The sequence below is a fragment of the Scyliorhinus canicula genome, chromosome 13 (genome assembly GCF_902713615.1).
Source record: "Scyliorhinus canicula chromosome 13, sScyCan1.1, whole genome shotgun sequence".
Lineage (NCBI taxonomy): Eukaryota > Metazoa > Chordata > Chondrichthyes > Carcharhiniformes > Scyliorhinidae > Scyliorhinus > Scyliorhinus canicula.
This window is the reverse complement of record NC_052158.1, coordinates 80,761,127-80,768,844: the sequence shown is the minus strand read 5'-3', so window position 1 is coordinate 80,768,844 and position 7,718 is coordinate 80,761,127. Positions and strand designations below refer to the sequence as shown.

General features: G+C 49.9%; 1 long non-coding RNA gene across 1 annotated transcript; it reads right to left on the bottom strand.

The window, feature by feature from the left end:
- Positions 1-1,169: 1,169 nt before the first annotated feature.
- Positions 1,170-5,142, bottom strand: LOC119975429. Its single transcript, XR_005462762.1, has 3 exons — positions 4,653-5,142; positions 4,526-4,557; positions 1,170-2,264 (listed from the first exon to the last, which is right to left on the bottom strand). It is a non-coding gene; the product is annotated as an uncharacterized LOC119975429 (long non-coding RNA).
- Between the last annotated feature and the right edge of the window lie 2,576 nt (positions 5,143-7,718).

The window sequence follows — 7,718 nt, the reverse complement described above, 5'->3', positions numbered from 1 at the left end:
AGACGGTGAGTGCCGCAAACTCAGTGATGGCACGCTCAAGGAAACAGCAGATGCCACAAAGCACGCTAACATGAGTAACTGTGTGAAGGACTCGTATTATCCACAGAGTGTGGTCCTTGAGCGCAGTGAACACAACAACAGAACCAACCAACACAACATCACATCCTATGAAAACCATATCAAAGACAACAACATGATGCATACCAAAGACAACATCGTCGAGAGCAAGCAAGACAAAGGCTACACCAATGGAACTATGACTGATACAACATGGTACAACTCTGCCCATGAGGGACACTGTTACTGCTCAGCTCAGTACAATGACATACCACGGCAGGACGATGCATCTTCCCAATTCACGTGTGCTGCACTACCGACAGGCAACCTGGCTTTCAGGACAGATGCCATCCAACATCTCTATCACAAGCATCGGAAGAAAAAAAGACTCCAAATCAGATAACAAAGTGATTTGACCACTTCTTGGTTCCTTATGCACAGGGACACTGATGATGTTCACAAGGACATGCCACCATCAAAATCACCAACTCACCAACCCAACAAGAAAGATATTCGACCATGATAATTGACTGTACCAGATGTGAATGACTGGTTTTGGACTCACATATATGATTTGGACTTATTGTTTAATGAGTGTTATCATAACTTGTACAGAGCATCGCTTATCTACCTTTTTTTTGTTCAATTTTCTTCAACAGTGTACAGAAAATATGTAACACGAATAAAGGGGGATGTGGTGATATGCATCACTGTAGATACACAAGGGGTTAATGTAAGTACACGTAAACTAGCTAGACACTAGAGAGAGCACCAGAGACATGACACACAGACATTCAACCAATAGGTCAGGAAGATAGGATACGACCAATGGGCATTCACGATACACACAGAGGTGACACTACCACAGGGGGGCATTACACCAACCCATATATAAAGGACACAGCACACATGATCTTCCTCTTTCCAGTGGAGATAGTGAGTACAGACACAGGGTTGATTCAATATCACACCCACCACGTGGATTGTAGCAGACTGGTTCGTCACTCTGAGTAGCTATAAAAGAATTAACAGTAGAGGCGAATCCGAGTAGGAGAATTGTTAATAGTTTAATAAACGTTTTGAAGTTATCTCCACGTCTGAACCTTCCTTTGTCAGAGTGAACATCAAGGAAGCAGCTTATGCTATGCCAAGAGCATAACAAGCCTCATCCATTACTCAATTCATTACATCCCACTCACCCATCCATTAACAATTTCCAGCAATAAGTATTCAACCGATCAATTCATAAGCTTTACCTCGCTCATAACACTTGGCCATTGGGGAAAACCTCGGACCATTCAGCACATCGGTATCTATTCAATCATGGCAGTCATATCGTCCAACTTACCAACAAGCACCCATTAATTTACTTCCCTCATTCACGCAGGAGAAAGTGGTGCAAACAGCCAGCACCAGCAAAGACTGCATGAGGACAAGTGTTTTAAACCCTGATGATAAAGATTATTGTCCTGTAATGTTAACTCTGCTTCTCTCTCCGTAGATGCTGCCGGACCTGTTGAGTATTTCCAGCATTTTCTGCTTTAATTTCTGATTTCCAGCTTTTGTATAGAGGATAGCTGATAGGTGCACTGAACCAAATGATTGGTGCTGCTGGAACCTTGCGGAAAGGCTGTGTTCAATGTTGTAGAGTATGGATGAGTCAAGCTTCAACTTGACAAACGGTTTCCACAGAGCTTGCAGTCCATCTTATCCAACATGGAGCAGGCAGTCACCTTCATCAGCAGATCTGTGGAACCAAGCATGATGCAACATCCAGCATTGGCACAGCTTCCATTGCAGCACAAGCAGCTTCCGTCAAAGGTCTGGTTCTGCAGAGTAAGCTTAGGCCGCTGCCTTCTAAACAATGTCAAGGCTCTGGATTCCAGTGTTGGAAAGAACTTTCCCAAACCTCACAGCGATCCATCACCCTGTTTTTCAGAAGATCAGTGGAATTGTTGAGGCACTGCCCTGGAACAGAGGCAGCGATTCCTGGAGCGTAAATTGCTGTCCTGCTCCAACATTTGCAGCTCCTTAAGTGCCATTGCTGTTGTCTGTCAACCAACCAAAGCAAACTGCTTGGAGCCAGGCTGGAGCTGCGTCCTTGAGGCCCAGAGCTCATGAGGTTGCCAGCCATCATCTTCTACAGTCTCCTCAATGGAAGGTCAGCAGCCACGTTGCAACCAATGATAAAATACCTCCTTGGAGCGCTATAATCAGCAAAGAAACAGAGGAGATATAGAACATAGAACATAGAACAGTACAGCACAGAACAGGCCCTTCGGCCCTCAATGTTGTGCCGAGCCATGATCACCCTACTCAAACCCACGTATCCACCCTATACCCGTAACCCAACAACCCCCCCCTTAACCTTACTTTAATTAGGACACTACGGGCAATTTAGCATGGCCAATCCACCTAACCCGCACATCTTTGGACTGTGGGAGGAAACCGGAGCACCCGGAGGAAACCCACGCACACAGGGGGAGGATGTGCAGACTCCACACAGACAGTGACCCGGCCGGGAATCGAACCTGGGACCCTGGAGCTGTGAAGCATTTATGCTAACCACCATGCTACCCTGCTGCCCCCTGCAGTATATAGTAAGTGAAAGGTACAGACGTGATTATTTAATGCGAAAATTTATATAATTGGGTGAAAATGTAAAATTTTGCATTGTTTTATTTTTTGTATTGTGGAAAGCTAATGGGATGGACAATGATAGAAGAAAGGTAAGGTGCTTGGAACTATTAGTGAATGGAGACATGTGGCTGAGGTTCATAGTGCTGCTTACGCACAATTTGATCTGGTCGAATAGCTGTACACTCCCTTTCTCTTCCTATTCCAATTTCTCCACTTTCTGTTCTCATCCACTGCTGATGGAAGGCGGAAAGGGCTATTCTCTCATAATAGTCAAGCTATGCTGCACTTTCAGTTTGTTACCACACATCTTAGCACCCACTCAGCTGAGTACTGCAGGGTTCCTCCAGAGTGATCCTCTAAACAGTGTAAGTTTTGCTTGTGGATATAACCTCCTACTGAGAGTGCTTTCCCCCTCCTCCCTCTTCTAACAGCTTGTCTTGCTCTGTGTGGCCTCTCTTCGTACTCCCACTCAAGCCGGTTGTGACTGCAGCAGTGAAGCATCTCCCTGCTCCAGCGGCCAAGTGCACAAGGAGCAGAGCAAAGTGGGGTGCGCCCTCTTTTTATGGCACTAGCTGCTATACATCTGGTGACTTTAAAGGTCCCATTGAATAGGAGAAGGTACGTGAATGGGATTCAGGGTATGGATTCGGATAGCAAGTGGGTGTTTGGACATTGGGAGGATGGGAGAGAGAGATCCAGTCATTACAGAGAGGGATCCAGACATTGAGGGGGTAGGGGTCCAGGCATCATGGGGGTATGGGCTGGACCATGGGGGTATCAAATCCAGAGGGGGTGGGTGGGTTACGTTAAGCCGGTGGGGGGGTGGGGGGGGGAGTCGGGTCCGTGGTTTGGATGGTGGGGGGGTGTTGTCAGGCGGTGGGTGTTGAGTCGGAGCTGGGTGTTGGGTCGAAGGAGTCAGGTGAGGTCAGGGAGAGTTTTGACCGGGTCAGGGGAGGTCGGGGCAATGGAAAATTGTCGGGTCTGTGTTTTAAAAATAATTACTCTGGTGTTAGAAGTGCTTTAGTTTCACGTCTAACTCTTTTCGAATGACGATGAGTATAAAACTGACAGAACCATCAGAAGTTAGTGATTTAAATCACTTTGCCGGATGTTCCCAGACCAGCACAATTGTCTAGGGGAAGTTAGCCCTTCTGGGCAACTTCTGGTCATGTAAACCCTTACATGGGTACTTCCAAGAGGGTCCATCACATCTTTGGGGTACCCCAAAGGAGCCAGTGAGCTATGGTCCAATGCTTTGGAGGAGAGAAACTCAGACAGTAACTTCCTGATCTCTGTGTTTCACTGCATATGGGCAGGTGCCAGAAGTGGCTTGCTGACTTCCTCCATAATGACGTGAGTGTTGTTAGCCTCAATGTTATTTTTACTACAAAAAACAGACCAATGTTTTAAACAGTGAGCCCAGTGTAACGAACCAGAGAATTGACTGAAATTATAAACAGCTTTTCTCTGTTTCACTGCACCACTGCCCCAAAAAGCTTTGACCATACAAATACTTCCATGAAGTCTGCCCCTCTTTAAACACAACTCAAGCTAGGACCAGCAGATTTGCAGCACCACTTCCCTACCCCCGAGAGCCAAAATCCTTCCCAATCCCAGAAGTGAAATGACAATGTTTCTGAGCATGAATAGGCACCATGTAACAAGTGGGATGTAGATCAGGATTTCATATTCCCACATCAAAAAATGTCTCAATAGGAGCAAACATGAAACGGGAGAGAAATCTGCATCCAGTGGGAATGTTAATCTTCCCAACGCCACACCCACTATCTTCTTCGAGCCAAAGGTTGGGAACAGCTGAATGATTCACCTTTCCTCCCACAGGGGGCATCTGCTTGAAACCTATGTCGAGAAAACAGAGGCAGATTTAACCAACAACAACTTGCATTTGTACAGCACCGATGATGTATGATGAAGAGTTTGTTTAGAGAGTGGACCTTAATAATTATCTGGGGCTGGATTCTCCGCTTTGTGATCCGGAAGAGAGAATGGCGATCGGACGGAGAACCGCTCAAAATGGAAAAACAATCTCTTTTGCGCCTGACACTGATTCCGACGTCTTGCTTTGGTTCCTCACTAGCGGCCATATTGAGGTTTGTGCTCCATGCCAGCTGATCCACGCAAAACCATCATTTACATGGATATTAATATAATTAACGGTTTGGACACTTCATGCTCCACCCCTCCACGACACTCCGCTCCTCTTCGGTGAAAGTCTCATAGGCGAGAATTGGTACAAGCATTTATAAAGTGGGGATTGACTGCGGAGGGGGAGCTAAGAAAACACTGAAATAAACCTCAATGCCAGGCTTGTTGAAAGGTGGCTGGCCGGGCCGTAGTCAATGGCAGGGAATACCTTTGTGCCATGTTCGTGGACCAATGTCCCCACAAGATTGGGATGGCCTGGCTCAGACTGCCTTTGCTGCAGTCTGCTATTTAAACACACCCCTCTGGTGCTACTTATAAACTCCTGGCTGCTCACACTGCTGAGTGCTGCCTGTGCCCTTTTGATGTGGACAGGGGCCCCCACACAGTCCACAAGCACCTTGCCGAACAGTTCCCCAAAAGCCGGCACATAGGTGCATTGCAGTTTGGGGTTTCCCCATAACCTGTCAGGTTCTGAAAATCTTGCTACATCCTTGTGGAGGCATGGCCAGTACAAATTCTAGCTGATGTGGTCTTGGGTTTTTTTTTGTATACCAACATGCTCAGCCATTGGATTTTGAGTTCATAGAATCCAGAATCCTAGGATCATAGAATCCTAGAATCATAGCATCATAGAATCTACAGTGGGATTAAGGATGAGGGCCGCGATTCTGTGGTCCGGTGCCAGAGTGCCGACGCCGGTTCTGAGACCCGATTCTCAGGTCCTGGGGGCGCCAGCATGCTGCTGGAGTGGCCCACGCAACTCCAGCTGCCAGCCCTGGCGTCGACCCGGCACCGCGGGGTCCGCGCATGCGCAGTGGCCTTCTTCCCCGCTCCGGCCCCGACGCCAAATGGCGGAGGGATCCAGAGCCGGCGCGGAGGAAAGGAGGCCCCCGACAGAGAGGCCGGCCCGATCATGTGCACTAGCAGTTCTCGATAAAATGTATGTAAGGCCCATTAATGAAGTTTACGCTCGCCATGTGTTCACGACTCGCCGCCAGCGGCCTATGGAATCACTCACCGAATTCCTAAGGGAACTTAATAATTTGTCCAATGACTGTAATTACCATGCGGTTACCGCGGCTCAACACAGGGAATTGGCGGTACGCGATGTTTTTGTAGCGGGCATCAGGTCTAACTATGTGAGCCAACGACTGCTGGAAAAGGGGGCCCAGGACTTAGAAACGACTATGAAAGCTGCTACCACGATGGAGGTCTCCATCCGCAGCCTTAACTCGTTCCCCGCGGACCCCGTGACCCAATCATGGGCCCGCGACCAGCAACTCCCCAGGCCTGTGCTACGCGGCCGCCCAGCCACCATGCTGCCCCAGCCAGCCACTATGCTGCTCCAGCCTGCCACTATGCTGCTCCAGCCTGCTATTTCTGCGGCCAGAATCAGCACCCGCGGCAGCACTGCCCGGCCCGCAACGCGACCTGCAGCAGCTGCGGGCGGAAAGGCCACTACGCAAGAGTGTGCCTCGCAAAAAGTGCCCCAGCTTCCAACTCCCCAGCGACTCGCAGTAATCGCTCCCCTCATTCGCAGGCCCGCGGGGCCTGAAACGCTGCGGCCTATGCCCTGACTCCGCCCCGTCCAGCCACGTGCGATCCATGGGTGCCGCCATCTTGGAAAACCTCCACCATGCGGCCGGCCACGTGCGACTCATGGGGGCCGCCATCTTGGATGCCATCTTCCTCGCCGCCCGCCATGTGTGATCCACGGGCCCGATCGGCATCTCCGCGCTCGGACAATTCTGCGGAGGAATTCGAATTCGACTATGAACTCAGAAGGCAGTCATCACGGGGCCACTCCAGCACAGCTGATCGAGCCACCAACTACCCGCAACTCAGCGCGGTCACCCTGGACCAATCACGACCAAAGAATCTACGAAATTCGATGGCAGAGGTCCACATCAACGGGTACAAAACGCCATGCCTCTTCGACTCCGGGAGCACGGAGAGCTTCATACACCCAGACCTGGTAAGACGCTGTTCGCTCCCCATTTTCCCCGTGCAGCAAACTATCACGCTCGCTTCAGGCTCCCACTCGGTCCAGATCCAGGGGCGCACCGCCGCGACACTCACAATCAGAGGTGCTAGTTACTCGAAATTCAAACTCTACGTTTTGCACGAACTCTGCGCGCCACTCTTATTAGGCCTAGACTTCTAATGCAACCTCAAGAGCCTCACTCTCAGCTTCGGAGGGCCCCTGAACCCACTCACGATCTGCAGCCTCACTACGCTGCGAATTCCCCCCCCTCCTCTCTTTGCCAATCTCACTAAGGACTGTAAACCCATAGCCACTCGTAGCAGGCAGTATAGCCTGCAGGATAGGATATTTGTCAGAGCAGAAGTCCGAAGGCTACTCAGTGAGGGGGTTATAGAGGCCAGCAATAGTCCCTGGAGAGCTCAGGTGGTGGTTGTTAAGACCGGGGAAAAATTCCGTATGGTGGTCGACTACAGTCAGACCATAAATAGATTTATGCTCCTCGACGCATATCCCCTCCCCAGGATTGCAGACATGGTAAACCAGATCGCCCAGTACCGGCTCTTTTCCCCGGTGGATCTGAAGTCTGCATACCACCAGCTTCCAATCCACCCGGAGGACCGCCACTACACGGCATTCGAGGCCGATGGCCGCCTCTTCCATTTCCTCCGGGTCCCTTTCGGCGTCACTAATGGGGTTTCGGTGTTCCAACGAGCAATGGACCGAATGGTGGACCAGTACAGGCCGCGGGCCACGTTTCCGTACTTAGACAATGTCACCATCTGCGGCTATGACCAGCAGGACCACGACGTCAACCTCCACCGTTTTCTCCAGACGGCACAGAAACTGAATCTCACGTACAACAAGGAGAAAT